The sequence below is a fragment of the Urocitellus parryii genome, chromosome 1 (assembly GCF_045843805.1).
Source record: "Urocitellus parryii isolate mUroPar1 chromosome 1, mUroPar1.hap1, whole genome shotgun sequence".
NCBI lineage: Eukaryota > Metazoa > Chordata > Mammalia > Rodentia > Sciuridae > Urocitellus > Urocitellus parryii.
The window spans coordinates 189,489,250-189,506,097 of NC_135531.1; positions in this window are offsets into that span (position 1 = coordinate 189,489,250).

Genomic DNA, 16,848 nt, shown 5'->3' on the forward strand with positions numbered 1-16,848 from the left:
GGTGGGAGGGGGTGGGGTGTTTCCTGAATAGAAAGGGCCCAGGTGCGTTTGTCGCAAACCTCAGGCCAATGCTGGAGGGCAATATTGCCAGGGGCTGCTTTGGCTGCTGGGTATTTTTCTCTGTTCCTGATATTCAGGATGCCTTTTTTGGGCTTCCCTCCAGGCCCTGGGGACTCTGCCCATCTTCCTTGTGCTGAGCACAGAGACTGGCAATGACTCGGGAGGAAGATTCTTTAAAAGTTCATGGGTGCAACTGTGCAGATGTAATTTAAAAAAATATCTATTTTTTAGTTGTAGTTGGACACAATACCTTCGTTTTATTTATTTATTTTTATATGGTGCTGAGGATCCAACCCAGGGCCTCACACAGGCAAGGTGAGTGCTCTACTGCTGAGCCACAACCCCAGCCCAGATAGAATTTTTTTCTGCTGTAGATTTTCTGCAGATGTTCCTTTGTTGAGGTGCTGAGTTCAATGCCTGGGGAATCCTGGAAGATTCCCTCCTAGAATTTCTTCTTGGTGTCTTTTGTTCCCACTCTCACCCACCAACTAGTTCCTTGGCACCTGCTTCTTTTGGTAATGGATCCCCAAAGTCCCAGTAGAATGTTCCACGGTGTCATAGTGTGCTGGTCTGGGGGGACCTGCCCCAGAGAGGGCAGAGATGGGACCATCCAATGAGCCACACTGACCCTACACAGCCCTGACCCCATTCCAGCCCAAACCCTCTGCAGCTGTTATCCCTCCCCTTCCCCTAATGGCTCTGGGAATTCCACTGACTATACAAGTAGGACAGGGATTTTGACAAATGATTTTCTTTTTTTGTTCTTTTTTTTAGATGAGGTCTCACTGTGTTGCCCAGGCTGGTCTTGAATTCCTCAGCTCAAAGGATCCTTCTACCTCAACCTCCCAAGTCACTGGGACTATAGGTGTGCACCCCTGTGACTAGCTGATAAGGAGTTTGACAAATAAAAGCAGAATTTGTTTAACAGATTCCAGGTTTGAACTCATCCTGGGCTGGGTATGTGCACTCTCATGTGTGAGCATGCTCCGATACACAGAAGGGGCCCTGGAAGGAGGTCACCAAGGACCAGCTTGGCACCTACTAGTTTCTCTCAGACACAGGGGAGGGGAAGGATCACCCTCCAAACAACAGAACTGCAGGGCCAGGGACACTGACCACCTCTCCACCTTGGTCCCTGATGGTCTCTGCTTTGGGGCTTATCTCTATAATAATAGTTTATTGGTTCCAAGTTGCTAAGCCTTGAAATGTGAGATGCCTAGTTCAAAAACACTCTCTCAAGTCCTCACAAGAAGAAGCCTGTGAGGTGCAACTATTTCCCTGTTTTTCAGATGAGGCTGTTGGGGTCGAGTGACCACTCAGGAGCAAAACACAGATTTGTAGGGGTCTGAGCTCTCAGGTCTCTTAGCAGGAGGAGAGGGCAGAGGGCTTCTGTGCAGGACCTGTCAAGGTGTGTATGTGTGTGTGCGTGCGTGTGGTGCCATGTGTTCACAATCGTGCAGAACTGTAGGGGTTGTGTGCGCTGTGTGTTTCTTTGCCCTGCAGTCCCTTGGAACTGCTCCATGGAGGCTCTGAGACAGTCTCACCAGCAGAGGAAAAGTGTGTTCATTCTGTCACTGGTCGGGTGGGGGTTGGGGCTGTCAGAGATCCCAAATAGCCAGAAATATTTTCAGGTAGATTTTTTTTTCTCTTGGGATGATTATATATTCACCTAATGTTGCAAGAAAGCGCAACAACCCCTCATAGCCTTCACCTGGTCCCCACCCTGACCCATCCACAGGAACATTCTGCAAAGCTTTATGGCCCACGGCTACCACCATTGATTCTCTGAATTGGACTTTATAGTATCAGATACTTTATTTAGTATCAGATACATCGTATTGCATCTGTTTTTTTTTCCCTCCTTCTTTCAGTACTAAATATCGAGCCCATGGGTGCTCTACCATGGAGCTACATCCCCAGCTCTTTCTATTTTCTATTTTGAGACAGAGTCTCACTAAGTTGCCAAGGCTGGACTCGAACTTGTGATCCTCCTGCCTCAGTTTTCTGAACATTGGGATTAGAGACAAGCACCACCACACACTGCATCTTGACATTGATCCAATCCACTGATCTTGTTCAGATTCCCAGTTTTACTTGCATTCTTGTGTTGTGTGTGTGTGTGTGTGTGTGTGTGTTTGAGAGGTTCAAGAGTATGGGGTAGGTAAAGCTTTGCTGGGGGATTCTGTGATGGGGCTGCTTGTCGAGGAAGGCTTTCTTGGAAGACGTTTGTCCAGAGGCAACAGGATGGGGTCACTCTTCTGGATTCCAGGAACAGGACAAAGACCTCCTGAGAGACTTAGTGCTGAGGGGGCTTACATGCCTAGGTGATGTTCAGTGGCATGAAGAAGAGTCTGTGATCCAAGAGCTCTGAGGAGCTACAGTAGTTTGGGGCTTTATCTTATCAGTAGATAACAGATGTTGGGTGAGGTTATGCAGAACAGGAAGTCTCTAAAAGGTTAAAATTTTGCCATTTGTGTGGTCTATTTTTCAAATAATAGGATGTGTTAAAATTTTAGTTTGGCCCTAACAGGCTTTGGAGCTAACGGGTCTCGGCCTGCAGAGAAGTAAACAACATTGGGTCTAATACACACTGGCCATCTTTGGTGCATTTATATAATGTGGTTGCTGTGAACATTTTGTGTATATGTTTTTCTGTGTGAACATAAGTTTTCATTTCTCTAGGATTAATTCCCATGGTCATATGGTAGTTGCACGCTTAGCTTTTAAAAAAGAAACTGCCAAACTGTTTTTCAGAGCGGCTATACCATTTAACGTTCCCAAGAGTGCGAGAGATCTGGTTTCTCCACATCCTCCCAAGCTTTTGCTGTTGTAGTCATTCAGATAGGTATATAATGATAATTTCATTGTGGCCTTAATTTGCATTTTGCTAATGGCTAGTGGTTTGACTCCCTTTTCAGCTATTAATTAGTCATCTTTAGATTCTGTTTAGTGAGATATTTTATGTGTTTTGCTCATTTTATGACTGGAGTTTTTAAAATGTTAAGTCATGATCATTTTTATGTAGTCTAGATTCTAGTCCTTCTTCAAATATATGGTTTGCAAAGATTTCTCCCAGCCTGCAGCCTGTCTTCATGTTTTTGAATGTGTGTTTTCATAAAATGAAGCATTTGAGTTTGATGAGGTCTGAGGTGTCAATTTTTCTTTTATGGATGATTATTTTGATGACAAGTCTAAGAACTCATTGCCTAGTCCTGTTTTTTTTTTTCTTTTCTGAAAGTTGTGTTATGCTTTTCTTTTAGGTATATGATCTATTCTTTGAGGTTTTTTTTTTTTTTTTTTTTTTTTTTTTTTTTTTTTTTTTTTTAAAGAAAGACTGTCCTCTCATTAATTGGTTTTGTACTTTTATCAGAAACCATTTGGACATACCTGTGTGGGTCTGTTTCTGGGTTCTCTAGTCTGTTTCATCGATTCATTTGTCTATCCCTCTATCTATGCCACAGTGTCTTTATTACTGTAGCCTTAATATCAATTACTCTTACTTTATATTTTATTATCTTGATATTGTCTACTATTTTATTTACTCTGTATTTCTGTATAATTTTTGGAATATTCATCCATTTCTATATAAAACCTTATTGGGATTTTGATAAAAATTGCTTTACATAAGTTCATTGATCTGAGGGAGAATTGCTGTCTCCCAATCCATGAACATGGAATGTCTCTCTATTTATTTACGTCTTTTTAAATTTCTTTCATCAGCACTTTGTAATTTTCAGGCTACAGATTTGTTAATTGGATATCTAAGTGTTTTGTTTTCTTTGGAGCAATTGGACCTGGAATTGTGTTTTAAATTTTGGTTTCGGGGCTTCATTGCTAATACCTAGAAATGGGATTGATTTTTGTGTATTGATCTTGTGTCCTGTGATCTTGTAGAACTCACTTGCTACAAGGTATGTGTGTGTTTGTGTGTGTGTGTGTGTGTGTGTATTTAGATTCTTTGAGATTTTCTCTGTGGATACATCATCTGAAAATATAGTTTTCTTAATTTATTCCTTCCTTCCTTCCTCTATCTCTACATTTTTAATTTCTTTTACTTGTCATATTGTAGTGGCTAAAAATTGTCGTACTACAATGAATAGGAGTGATGACAATGCACATCCTTGCATTATACCTGATCTTAGGGAGAGAACATTCTGGTTTTCATCATCAAGCATAATTTAGGTATTGTTTTTCAGTAGATGTTGTTTAACAAGTTGAGGTAATTTTCCTCTATTTCTAATTTTCTAAAAAAAATGTAAAAGAAAATATAAGTGAGTATTGAATTTTGCCAAATATTTTTTCTGCATTAATTGTTAGGATCATATAATTGTTCTTCTTTAGTTTGTGAATATGGTGGATTGTGTAGATAAGTTTTCAATTGCTGAATCAGTCTTGCATCCCTGGAATAAGTTCTACTGCATATAGTACTTTTCAGACTTTGATGGATTTCTTTCCAGCTTTCTTTTCTTTTCTTTTTAAATTTAATTTTATAAAGGACACTGGTCTACAGTTTTCATTGACTTTGATATCATGATAGTACTGTCCTTATGAAATGAGTTGTGAATCAAACTTTAAATGTTTGATAGTATTTTCCATAAAACCATCTGATCCTAGATATTTCTCTTTTGGGAGTTTTAAAATTATGTTTATATTATCTTGGAAAACGTTGGAACTTCATGGTTTTCAGTGAATTGGTCCATTGTCTTCTAAGTTATCAAATTTGTGAGTGTAAAGTTCATATAATTCTTTTATGATATTTACCATGGCAATAGGATCTGTAGTGGTAGTAATGATTTGTGTCTTCTCTCTTTTTGTTTTTGTTAGTCTTGCTAGAAGTTTATTAATTTCATTGAATTTTTGTAAGAATCATTTTTTTGTTTTTCTTTAGGGTTTTCTTATTTTCAATTTCATTGATTTATATTCTTTATTTCCTTCCTTGTGTTTGATTTAAATTTAAATTTCTTTCTTATTTTTCTAAATCTTGAAGGAGGAACTGAGGCTATTTATTTGAGTTTATTGATTAGGTTATCAATTTCTAATGTAAGTTACAAATAATAAATACAGATATAAATTGTGCTATAAATTTCTCTTATAGCACTGCTTTAGCTGCATCAAATAAATGTATTTTCACTTTGCTCTAGTATTTTAAAAATTGCTTTGAGACTTCTTCTTTACCTATGGGTTGTTTAGAAGTATATTGTATAATTTACACACGTATGAAGATTTTCTTATTATTTTTCTAGTTTGATTCCATTAGAGTCAAAGAATACCATATGATTCCAATTCTCTTAAATTTGTTGAGAATGTTGTATTATTGGGATATTGTCTGTCTTGGTAAATAGTCCATGGCTGCTTAAAATATATGTATTCCGCTATTTTTGGGTAAAATATTCTACATTTGTCTGCTAGATCTTGTTGGTCAATTATGTTTTCCACAATTCTTAAAAAAATAACAACATTTTTTTTTTTAGTTGTCAATGGACCTTTACTTTGCTTATTTATATGTGGTGCTGAGATTGAACCCAGTGCCTCACATTGAGCTACAACCCCAGCCCCCAGTTGTTTACAATTCTTAAATACACTTTTTGATTTTCTAACATTTTTACCATTTGGTGCAAGGGGGTTATTGAAACTCCCAACTATAATTGTAGCTTTTTTCACTTTTCCTTTTATCTCAGTCAGTGTTTGCATCGTGTACTTTGAGACTCTGTTGTGTGGTACATTTTCATTTAAGGTGTTTTCCTGCTGGTTTAATCCTTTTGTCATTACATAATGTCCCTCTTTGTCTCTAGGGACAAAGATTTCTTTATTCTACTTTATCTGTTACAAAGACAGTCACTCCTGGGCTGGGGATGTGGCTCAAGCAGTAGTGTGCTTACCTGGCATGCGTGCGGCCCAGGTTCGATTCTCAGCACCACATACCAACAAAGATGTTGTGTCCCCCGAAAACTAAAAAAAAAAAAAAAAAAACAAATATATATATATATATATATATATATATATATATATATATATATTAAAACCAAAACAAAACATAACAAAAAACCAAATACAGTAGCTCCTCTTTTTAAAAATTCATGTTTGCATAGTGTATCTGAAGCAGGTGATAAGACCCTCATTTGAGAGTTATGTTCCCTATATATGGAAAAAAGGAAATTCCTATTACTGAAGACACAGTGACACAGAGAAGAAGTCTGAATGAAGGAAGTTCACACCCATTTATTACCATGCATTATGTCCCCTTAGTCCAATCAGACTTTTTTTTTTAGGATTTATTTTTTTTTTAGTTATACATGACAGTAGAGTGTATTTTGACATATACATACATGGAGTATAACTTCCCATTCTTGTGGTTGTGTGTGATGTGGAGTTCCACTGGTTGTGTATTTATATATAAACATAGGAAAGTTATGTCTGATTTATTCCACTGCCTTTCCTATTCTCTTCCTCCATCCCTTCCCCCCATCACATCCTGTCCATGGGGTGAACCTCAACTCCTCCCTCTCTCCTGCCTATTGTGAATCAGCACATAGGACAGAACATTCGACTTTTAGTTTTTTGATATTGATTTATTTCACTTAGCATGATAGCCTCCAATTCCATCCATTTATTGGCAAATGCCATAATTTCATTCTTCTTTGTGGCTGAGTAATATTTCACTGTGTACATGTGCCACATTTTCTTTATCTATTTATCTATTGAAAGACACCTAAGTTGATTCCATAGCTTAGCTATTGTGAATTGAGCTGCTATAAACATTGATGTGACCACATCACTATAATATGCTAATTTTAAGTCTTTGGGGTCTATGCCAAGGAGTGGGATAACTGGGTCAAATGGTGCTTCTATTCCAAGTTTTCTGAGAAATATCCATACTGCTTTCCAAATTGGTTGCACCAATTTGCAGTTCCACCAGCAATGTATGATTGTGCCTTTTCCCCAGCATCCTTGCCAACATTTATTGTTACTTGTATTCTTGATAATTGCTATTCTAACTGGAGTGAGATGAAATTTCAGTGTAGTGAGATGAAATTTCAGTGTAGTGAGATGAAATTTCAGTGTAGTTTTAATTTGCATTTCTCTAATTGCTAGAGATGTTGAACATTTTTCATACATGTGTTGACCATTCATACTTCTTCTCTGAAGTGCTTTTCAGTTCCTTTGCCCATTCCAATCATACTTTTCCATGACTTACTTCACTTTTTTTTTTCATCAAACCTAGCATAAAAGTTCACAGGCTCCCCTGTTCCTTTGAGTCTTCATTTCCTTATGAAGTCTTCTGTGTACGAAAACCTTGCATGTGTTTCTCTTATTCATCTGTCTTTTGTTATGGGTTTCTCAACCATGAACCTAGCAATGGGGTAGGAAAAGATGTATTTTTTTCTCCTCTTAGCCTCATTTCTTATCTGTAAACTGGAAGGAGAGGTTTGAGATTAAACAAGGTGACCTTGAAGACACCCCCACTCCATTGATGATGTTCTGTGAGTCACACCTCCTATGAGCTTCTCTAGTGGACGATTCTGGGCTGTATCTCTGTCTAAGGATGCTCTCTTTAGGTGTGCAAGTCCAGGGAGTAGAAGTGAGGGGCAGGGCATGAAGCAGAGCAGAAGGGGTCCTCATGAGGGTCTCATGAGCTGCAACTCCTACATGCAACTGCTTCCTTGACTGGATTCAGAGCCCCTGAGAAACTCCACCCTGGGCATCAGAGCTGTCCTGCATGGAGAAGGATGGAACATTTGCCCACTTGTTTCTCTGTGCCACTGGGTAAAACTCTGCCTTGTGAGGTATTGACCCTTTGCTTTTCCTTCTTGTGAACATATATGTAGGTGCTTTTAGGCTCCCCAGGGATGTCAACAGGATAGCTCTGATGACAAGGGGAGGCAGCAGCCAGAGGTCAGCAAGAGGTAGCACTGCCCTGTGTACTGGTGCCTCCCATGTATTTCTGGCTGAAGAATCCCATTTCTGGAGCATCCTGGTAGCTGGCCAGGGGGACCTGGTATCCATCAGCCCTTCACCTCCACTCGGAACTTCATGACCCCTGTCTGCCTTAGCTCTCACCTACCACCTCTACACGCAAGGTAGTGCTTCCCAACCGCTTGCTTAATGAATTACCTGTGTGTTACGGTATACACATACAGTATTTCCGTGTGTGAAATATTGCTGCTAGTGCATCACTTTTGCTTGGTCTTGCAATCCCCATGGTCCCTCATTGTGAGATGATTGCTGAGATGAAGAATAGCCCAGGCAGTCTTCTGAGAGCAACCCCAGAGCCAGAGGGAAGACATTTGCCTGGTAACAGTTCCAATCTGTAGCAAGTCAAGAAAAACCTTTCTTTTCTTTCTTTCTTCTTCTTCTTTTTTATTTTTGCTTGGCTTTCTCTCTTTTTTTCTTCTGGCAAGTGGCAGTGTCCCAGGCAATGTTTCCAATTAGGACATATGGCAGAACTAACGAATCCCTTCCACCATACAGTGTCGGCCAAATTTAGTAGAGAGGATGTGAGATTTTCTTTGATGACAATAATGCCAGCAGCTGTCATCTCCTAAGCACCTACTAGGTGTCAGATCGTGGCCTGTACTATCTCATCCCATTCTCACGATGACGCCAAGGGTAGGCGTCATTGCCTGATGCCACTGGTTTTGGATGGTGGTTTGGGAATTTCTTCATTTGAGTAGGACGTGGAGATGGGTTTTCTTGGCTGGACTGAGCTCCTGCGACAGACGAGGGCTGTGTCAACAGGTGGTCCTGTCTGAGAGGGCTGTGGAGAGGCAGCATGGGAGGCCCTAGGGGTGGGGACCCTAGGAGGTGGGGCAAGCTGAGTCCTTGGGACACCGAGGAGATGTCAGCCGACTGGCACTCTGGGGACTGGTTGGGCACTGGAGACAGTCACCTTTCTGGAGATGGAACCTCTACCTCAGGCTGTTCAGTTCTTGAAATGAGAGCCTGTTGTGAGCCCCCTTGGTCAAGTCCGGGGACTCAGTGGAACGTCCCCAGGAGGCTCTGAGGAGGAGGGGTGAAGGACAGGCAGTCGTTCTGGGTGAGTGTCTCTGTGTCCCTGTCTGAGAAGGTCTGAGCCAAGTGGCCTGGACTGCCCAGCCTGTGGGCTGGGACAGGCCCTCTTCCTTCTGAGCCTCTGACTCCCCAGCAGGATCGCCTCCTGCTGCGTTGGTGGAGGGTCCTGAGAGCTGACGTTTTATGACACGGTGCTCACCAGCTCTAGGCATTTGGGGCTCCGAGGACTGGGGCTGTCTGTGGGGCACCTGAGGGCAGGCCCAGCATTGAGGCCAGCCTCACATAAATTCCTGGGCCTTCCACTTTCTCAAGAGAAGTCAGAAACCTACATTTTGTGGGGGTTTTCCTGTGTTTTAAATGTTGATAACTACTTAACAAGTAAACACATCCCACCATATGGCTAAACAGGATCCCTCTACAAGTTGGGTGTCCTGCGGGATCAGTTTGTGCCTCTAATGTGGAGGCTTCTTTCCGTGCGTGGATTAGGCACCAAATACCTATCAGCCACACCTGCCTCCCAGGGGCTCTGTCTCCTCTTAGCATCACGCACAGGTTCGGCCCATAGTAGTTTTCCACTTAACAGTTCGTAAGTGAACTGTTGCTCACTTTGTGCCTTCTCCAAGGCCGTCCAGTGGGTGTCATAGTCTTTCCTTGCACTATCATATTGTGTGCATGTGTGTGAGTGTGTGAGTGATCGGTATGAGTTTGACTGTGAGAGGGATTCCATCTGTGCCTATGTGTGAGATTGTGTAGGGGTGTATGTGTGTGTGTGTGTAGGATTCTGTGTGTGCATTTGAGTGCGAATGTGTAGGTGTGAGTGTGTGAGAGAGCGTGTGTATATGTGAGCATGCGGGTGTGTGTGAGGGACAGCATATGGGCATGTGTACCCCTGTGGGTGTTACATCCCACCTGCTGTCAGAGCCTGGAGCTGCTTTGCAAGCTGAGCCTCTTTGCGGCAAAGGGCAGGACGTGTCGAGAACACAAGAATCACTGGGTGGTGACTTTCTTTACTCCTCTCTCAAATGTGTCCCCTAATGAAGGGGACGGAGACCTTTCCCCATCTCCGGAGACAGGCAGGGGCTGGGGTCTCAGCCTCTCTGGGAGGAGAGGTGAAGGACGGGGCTGAGCTCTGCCTGGATGTTGGTGAGGTGACACGAGTCCAGCCATGCATGGTGCTGTGGGCTGGTCTTGACCCTGGGCCCCTGAGCTACCTTGTTAGTCTCCTCCCTGCCCAGCTGGGACAGCCATAAAGAGGCCACCAGGAGCAGGACGGGGACCCCACCATTCCTACAATGTTCCAGACACGACAGTAGGGACTTTGTGGATCCCCCAGGCAGCTGTGCCACCAGCTGAGCTCCCATGGAGTGTCCCCAGTCGACCTCACATGGAGCAGAAGAATCACCAGCTGAGTCCTGCTCCAATTCTGACCCTCAGACAGTGAGGGAGCGTCACATGGTGGTGTTCAAAGCCACTAGATCTTGGGATGGTTTGTAAAACAGACATAGATATGCAGAACAATCAATTCCTTTAATATTTTCCAAATGATAATGTGTCATATTTGGTAAAAGGTTTCTCTCAGGCTGCTTCAAATTAGAAAGAACTATGTCAGCAAACTGTGACCAAAAAAAAAAAAAAAAAAATAGCAGCCTGAATCCCAGTGAGACACAGGGCTAGCTCATTCATTTGGATCCAGTTCTAATGATGATGACTTATTCTTCCTCTGTTAGCAGCATCACTGGTAACTAAAGTTAGCCTTGGCTCGAAAATCAATGTGTTATTTTAGAGCCCAAAGCAGGCAGTCACTGTCTGGTGATTGACGACAGCTCCGTGGAGCTCTGGCTGGGCGCAGAGCCTCCTTATCCCCGTTGTTGGCTCCTGGGTGGCTACAAGGAGCAGCCGGTGACTACCCTGGTGGCCAGTGGCCCGTGTGGATGCACAGAAGCCGCCAGCATATTTCCTGCCAACCCAGGCTGAGCTCTGCCTGGATCTTAATGAGGTGACACAAGTCCAGCCCAGGCATGGTGCTGTGGGCTGGGCTGGGTCCCACCCATACTCCTACGCTGAAGTCCTAACCCCTGCGCTCTCAGAATATGACTTCATTTAGACGTAAGGTCTGTACGGAAGTAATCAAGTATAAATGAGCTCATGGCGGGGGACCCTAATCCTATATGACCGGAGTCTCTAAGAAGAGACAATGAGACCACAGACACACGGGGAAGACGACATGAAGACGGGGAGAAGCTGGCCATCTCGAAGCCAAAGAGATCTATAAGGGACAGATCTTATCTGTCCCTCTATAAGCCTGGGACAGATCCTTCCCTCACAGCCCTCAGATGAAACCAACTCAGTTGGCACTATGGATACTAACACCACTGCCAGTCTAGACCCTACTCCTTCCCCACAATGGCCACACTCCACTCCATCCAATGACTCTTTTCTTCCTTGTGGTATTTCTGCTCTTTGTGGCCTCATTCATATGAGGAGGGGGTCTCACAATGAATTGGCGCTCCAATAAGCTCCTTGGTCCCCCCCAGTTCTCTGTGTGATGGAGGAGAAATCCCCCCTCCTGTTCTCCATCCAAGCTCCGCCAGCTACTGGGGCAGCTCCCCTGACCGTGTGTCCAGTGGGACCTATTTCTCATCCATGACAACTGAACTCCTGGGTCACAGCTGTCCTAGTCTGGGGAGCCACAAGCCGAGATGAGGGCAGGGCTGAGGTCGCCAGTGGAGCGAGCTCATGGAGCGGGCTTCTAGCAGAACTTCAGAGATCAGCAGCAGTGAACAAATGACAAAGGGGGTAGAGAGCGAGAATATGCAGAGCGCCACCCACTGAGGGCGATGGCATCCTAGAGGTGCTGGGAAGAGGGCTGCTGAGGACAAAGGAGGCAGGGGCCAGGCTGCCCCAGGCTGCCACTCGGCATCAGCCTTGGTATTTGTCCGTGATTGCCACCCACGGGCTTCGAGGAAGCAGTCTCTGAGAGTTTACTGGGCAGCAGAATGATTTCTAGGGAATGACCTTGGCACTGAGCGGGGCCAGGCAGGAAGATGGGGTGTTGGAGAAAACTAATGACAGGCCCAGCTCATTTCCAGGGAGGGCTGGGCTAGAGTGGACTTTAGGGGGTGGACCCTGGCGAGCTCAGATGGCCTGGCTTTATACTTCCTCCTCAGGCAGTGCATGAGAAAGCCGTGGCCTCTGTCTGGTGGATCTCTGTAACTGAGACAGGCCCTGGGTGATTGCAGCCCTCCCGGCATCCTGAGGGCCCCTGGCTTTCCTGCTTTGCTCTCCTGCTCTTGAAGCCTCCTCCCCTGGGCCCCAGCCTTCCATCCTCAGTACTTGGGGATCCTGGGGGACGTCTGTCAGTTGCTGGCATATAGGCCTCATGAGTTTTTGTCTTCCTTTGAGCTCAGGCCCTCGCTGGAGATGCCCTGGGTGGCCGAGACCTCTGAGACTGGGGCTCAGTGTTACAGGGCCTTGGGGGCTTCTGGGTCCTGCATCTACCCCTCCCTGTCCACTCTTTGGCACATCTTGGCACTACCTGGAAGGGCAGTTTTGTGTACATCCAGCCCTTGGTGCTGACCTTTGAGCCCTGTGGCTTCCCCCTGGGACCTATGTCATGGTTCTGGTGCTCACATGTGTCCTTCCCGAAGTGTTCACTGCCCTCTGTTGCTAGGGTCAGGGCTGCTCCAGGCTGGGCCACTTCGGTTCCAGAAGTGGAGACAGGGAACTGGGAGGTCACCCCAAGTGCTGCTGGGAAAATGGTCAAGGGGCCACTCCATGGCTGCAGGGAGCTGTCAGAGAGAAGCAGAGGTGGGGATGGACCTGACATGGAAATCCCAACTCTTGGGGCCTAGAGAGTAACCTTATTCTGAGCCACATGCTGATGTCACTTGAAGCAGCTGTTCTTGCCTCTATCCAGAGCAGACAAGATGGCTTGAGGACCAAAGAGCAGTTATTGATCCATCCTGGTCAGAGTCCTGGAAGGTCCTGGGAGCCATCTGGGGCTGTCTCTGATGCCTTGGGGAGTGTTCCCAGTGCTGTGAAGAGGTCAGGTCAGCTGTCACAGAGAGGGGCCCCACCAGCCAGGACCTGGTTCTCCTCATTCCCCTCCCAGTGCTCTCCTTGACCTCTGTAGCTCTCTCTCTCTCTCTCTCTCTCTCTCTCTCTCTCTCTCTCTCTCTCTCTCTCTCTCTTTCTCATTATCCTGGACTTTCTCTGCTCCTCTTGTTTGCTCTGGTGTGCTAGGTACACAGTCTGGAGGGGCCTTCCCTGTAACTTGGTACTGCTGGTGAGCCCTGCTTGGGGGCATCTGCGAACTGCCTGGGCAGAACAATCGGTGCTCACTCAGGTCTCACACAGCAGGTGTGAGGGAGCCCAAGGGGTAAGAGAGCAGGGCCAGGACCTACTGGGGCAATTTCCTCCAGGAAGCAAGGAAGAGCCTGAAGGAGGCAATTCCTGGATCTCCTCTAGAGGCCAGGGTGAGTAGGGACCTTGTGCAGGGAGGCCAGGTCTGCAAATCTGCCCCAGCCTATTTGGATAGGCAAAAGTAATTCCTGTCCAGAGAGATCTTGGCTTTAATAATGCAGCCCCCAAACAGGAAATTACTTAATGTTCACATAAGGGGAACGGCCATCTAAAACCCTGGCAGACATTAAGGTTTGATAAACGTATGAATTAACATGAGAAGATATTTGCCAGGGAACCTCAAATACAAAAAGTAGGCTGAGAAGTCCTATCATATCAAATCATACCCTTGCAATTTTGCTTTGTAAACAAATAAGTTATGCCTAGAAGAAAAGGCTGGAAGGAAATGTATCAATATGGGAAGGGGGATTTTGTTTTTCTTTTCTTAAATTCTTTTTCTAATTTTATAAATTCCCTATTACAGACAAAAGTTTGTGAAAAAATAGAGCAAATGGAATGCTGTTATCGTGTTGGTATGAGGTGGGTGTCAATGAATTCATTCATCCCTTTCCACAAACCTCCCGAACATGCCCAGGCTCAGCCTATGCTGGACTCATGGGTCAAAAGGGGAGACATCAGTCCTTGCCCTGGGGATGTGACGGAGCCATTAAAAGGTTTGCCAAACATGGGAATTAACAGGATAAAATCCTTGCGACATAACCTTAAGAATAGTTGGCCCTCCACATCTGTGGATTCTTCATTCCGGGATCAACCAACTTCAGAAAGAAAACATTTAGAAAAAACATCAAGACTCTGCTGAACATGTACAGAATCCACCCCTCATTAGACCCTAAATAGAACTGTGTAACTATTGACAGAGTATTTACACTGTATCAGGTGCTGTAAGTCATCTAAAGATTTAAGTCATATAGGAGGATATGCTTTTTTAAATATGCAAATAAGACATCATTTTATAGGCAAGAACTGAGCATCAAAGATTTGGTATTTGTGGCCTCCTTTTTGCACAATCCTCCCCTGTGGACACCAAGGGAGGACTGTTCAAAAAGTAAATGACAAAAGCAGACCTCATCCTTGCAATTGTGCTTTGTGAAAGACAGGAATTTTGCCTTTGGGGGCGTGTGGGCGGGGAGTGGGGGGTGGTATGGAGGAGGAAGCTCAGAAGGACTTAGATGTGGAGCACACCCACAGCCTGGGAGTGGGGAGGGACATTTAATGTGGCTGCAGGCAGGCGAGTGGAGACACTGGCAGACCTTCCCAAGCACCCTGCCTGGCTCCTGAGGAAGTGTGTGCGGGGAGCTGTGGGTCTCAAGGCACTCGCTTCTCTCCTGAGCCAGCAAGGGGCAAGTCAGGATTTCCATGGGCCTGAACAATTGGAGTAGTAAGCCTGGATGCCAAAGACCCCCACCTGAGACCCTCTACTGTCTGGTGACTTTATGTCCTGCCAGCCCAATGATGCAGCTCTTAGTGTGGGTTCCATTCACAGCTGTGCCCAAGGTCTGGTGCCAGAGAGTCCATAGAGACCCAGGGTGGTGGAGGGCCAGAATGGCAGCGTTGGGTCCCAACCCCTTGTCCAGGGACTGGTGCTGTTCCTGTCCAACCCTAGCTCATTAAATGAGACAAGAGTGACTGAACAGATGGTGTCTGACAGCGCTGGGCCGACATTTGTTTATGACTGAGGCTGGCGTGGTTGAATGATGCAGAGGTAGTCATTGAAACTAAGCAGAGCCTTCTCTCCTGCACTGGTCAATCCCTGGGCTTCCCAGGAAGGGCCCCCTTGGGCTGCCCCCAGGAGCATTGATGCCTTAGGTCCTAGCAGAGGAGAATGAAACCACAGGACCAGCAATGACACAGTTTTCATTCCCTCTTGCCCCACCCACCACTTCTATTGCACCCCCCCACTTGTGCATTTCTGCAAATCCTGGGCCTCCCAAGTGCTGGGCAACACCATGAAGCTGCCCTGTGCACAATGCCCTATGAGGATGCTCTAATGCAGGGCACTCATGGGAATCAAGGAAAATCTAGATTTTCCACCCAACCACTGCCCAGGCAGCTCTCTGTCTGCACAGCCCCTTTCCTGGGCCCTCCAGCCCTCAGAGATCCCAATGAGATGTCTAGGTTTCTTCTTCCTCTCTGTGAGGGCTGAGAGCCAGTGCAAGGGCCCTGCAGGGTCTGTGTGCTTCCTTCATTATCTTCACCAGGTAGCCCCTGCCGTGGGAAACTCAGGAGTGACTGCTTTGGGTGGAGGTGATGGCATTCAGTGGACAGTTTGCTGTTGTTGCTAGTTTTCCACTTTATGGGCATGTGGAAGGTAGCATGTCCTGGTTTCTTTGTGGTTGGGTGGAATAATCTAGGAATTAGTTTTGGCTTAATTAATTTGTGTGTGTGTGTGTGTGTGTGTGTGTGTGTGTGTGTGTGTGTACTGGGATTTGAACCCAGGGGTGTTCTAACTACAGAGCAACATCCCCAGCCCTTTTTATTTTATTTTATTTTTTAATTTTGAGATAGGTTCTAGCTAAGTTGCTGAGGCTGGCCTCAAACTTGTAATCCTCTTGCCTCAACCTCCTGAGTCACTGGTATTACAGGAGTGTGCCTGGCTGGGCTTAACTGTTAGGGGGAGTGAGGAGTTGAGGGTGACTTCCAGGCTGAGCGTTTAATGAGGCTCTCCAGAGTTCTTTCTTCCTCTCTCTGAGATCAGCACAATTCCAGCTGCCCCCAGGAAGTTGGGAGTCAGAAGCAGGAGGATCTAAAGTTTGATTCCCAAACTCCAGCCTGGCCTGGGGGTGAGTGGAGCCCCTCCTTGCTGTGTGATTCGCGGTGTGAGCTCTGTGCATCTGTGGTCTACAGGTTGGGGTGCCGTGGTTGTCAGCGGGTGCAGGCAGGCATGCAAATCCTGATGAATTCAGGGTCCTCAGAAACTCTAGCTTGCCCAGAAAGGAGAACTGATCTCAACGGAAGGGGCCTAGAGATTCATAGAGCTCAACCCTGACATTTCACAGAGGGGCAAATTGTGGCCCCAAGAAGAAAGGACAGAGTCTCAGGTCACACAAACATTTGAGATTCAGGTCTCTGCGTGTGGTCTTTGCTTTCTTTCTTTTTTTGGTAGAATCATAGTGATGCAGATGCTTCCAAAGCAGAAGAGAAAGATGAATGGCTAAATTTAGGGTGAGGAAGTTAATAAAGTAAAGAGAATTCTAATTGAACACATTTTTTAACCCAGAGGTGCCCTAACACTGAATTACACACCAGTCCTTTTAAAAAGTTTTATTTTGAGACAGGGTCTTGCTACATTGCAGAGGCTAGCCTTGAACTTGAAATCCTCCTGCCTCAGCCTCCCCAGTGGCTGGGATTATGGGTGTG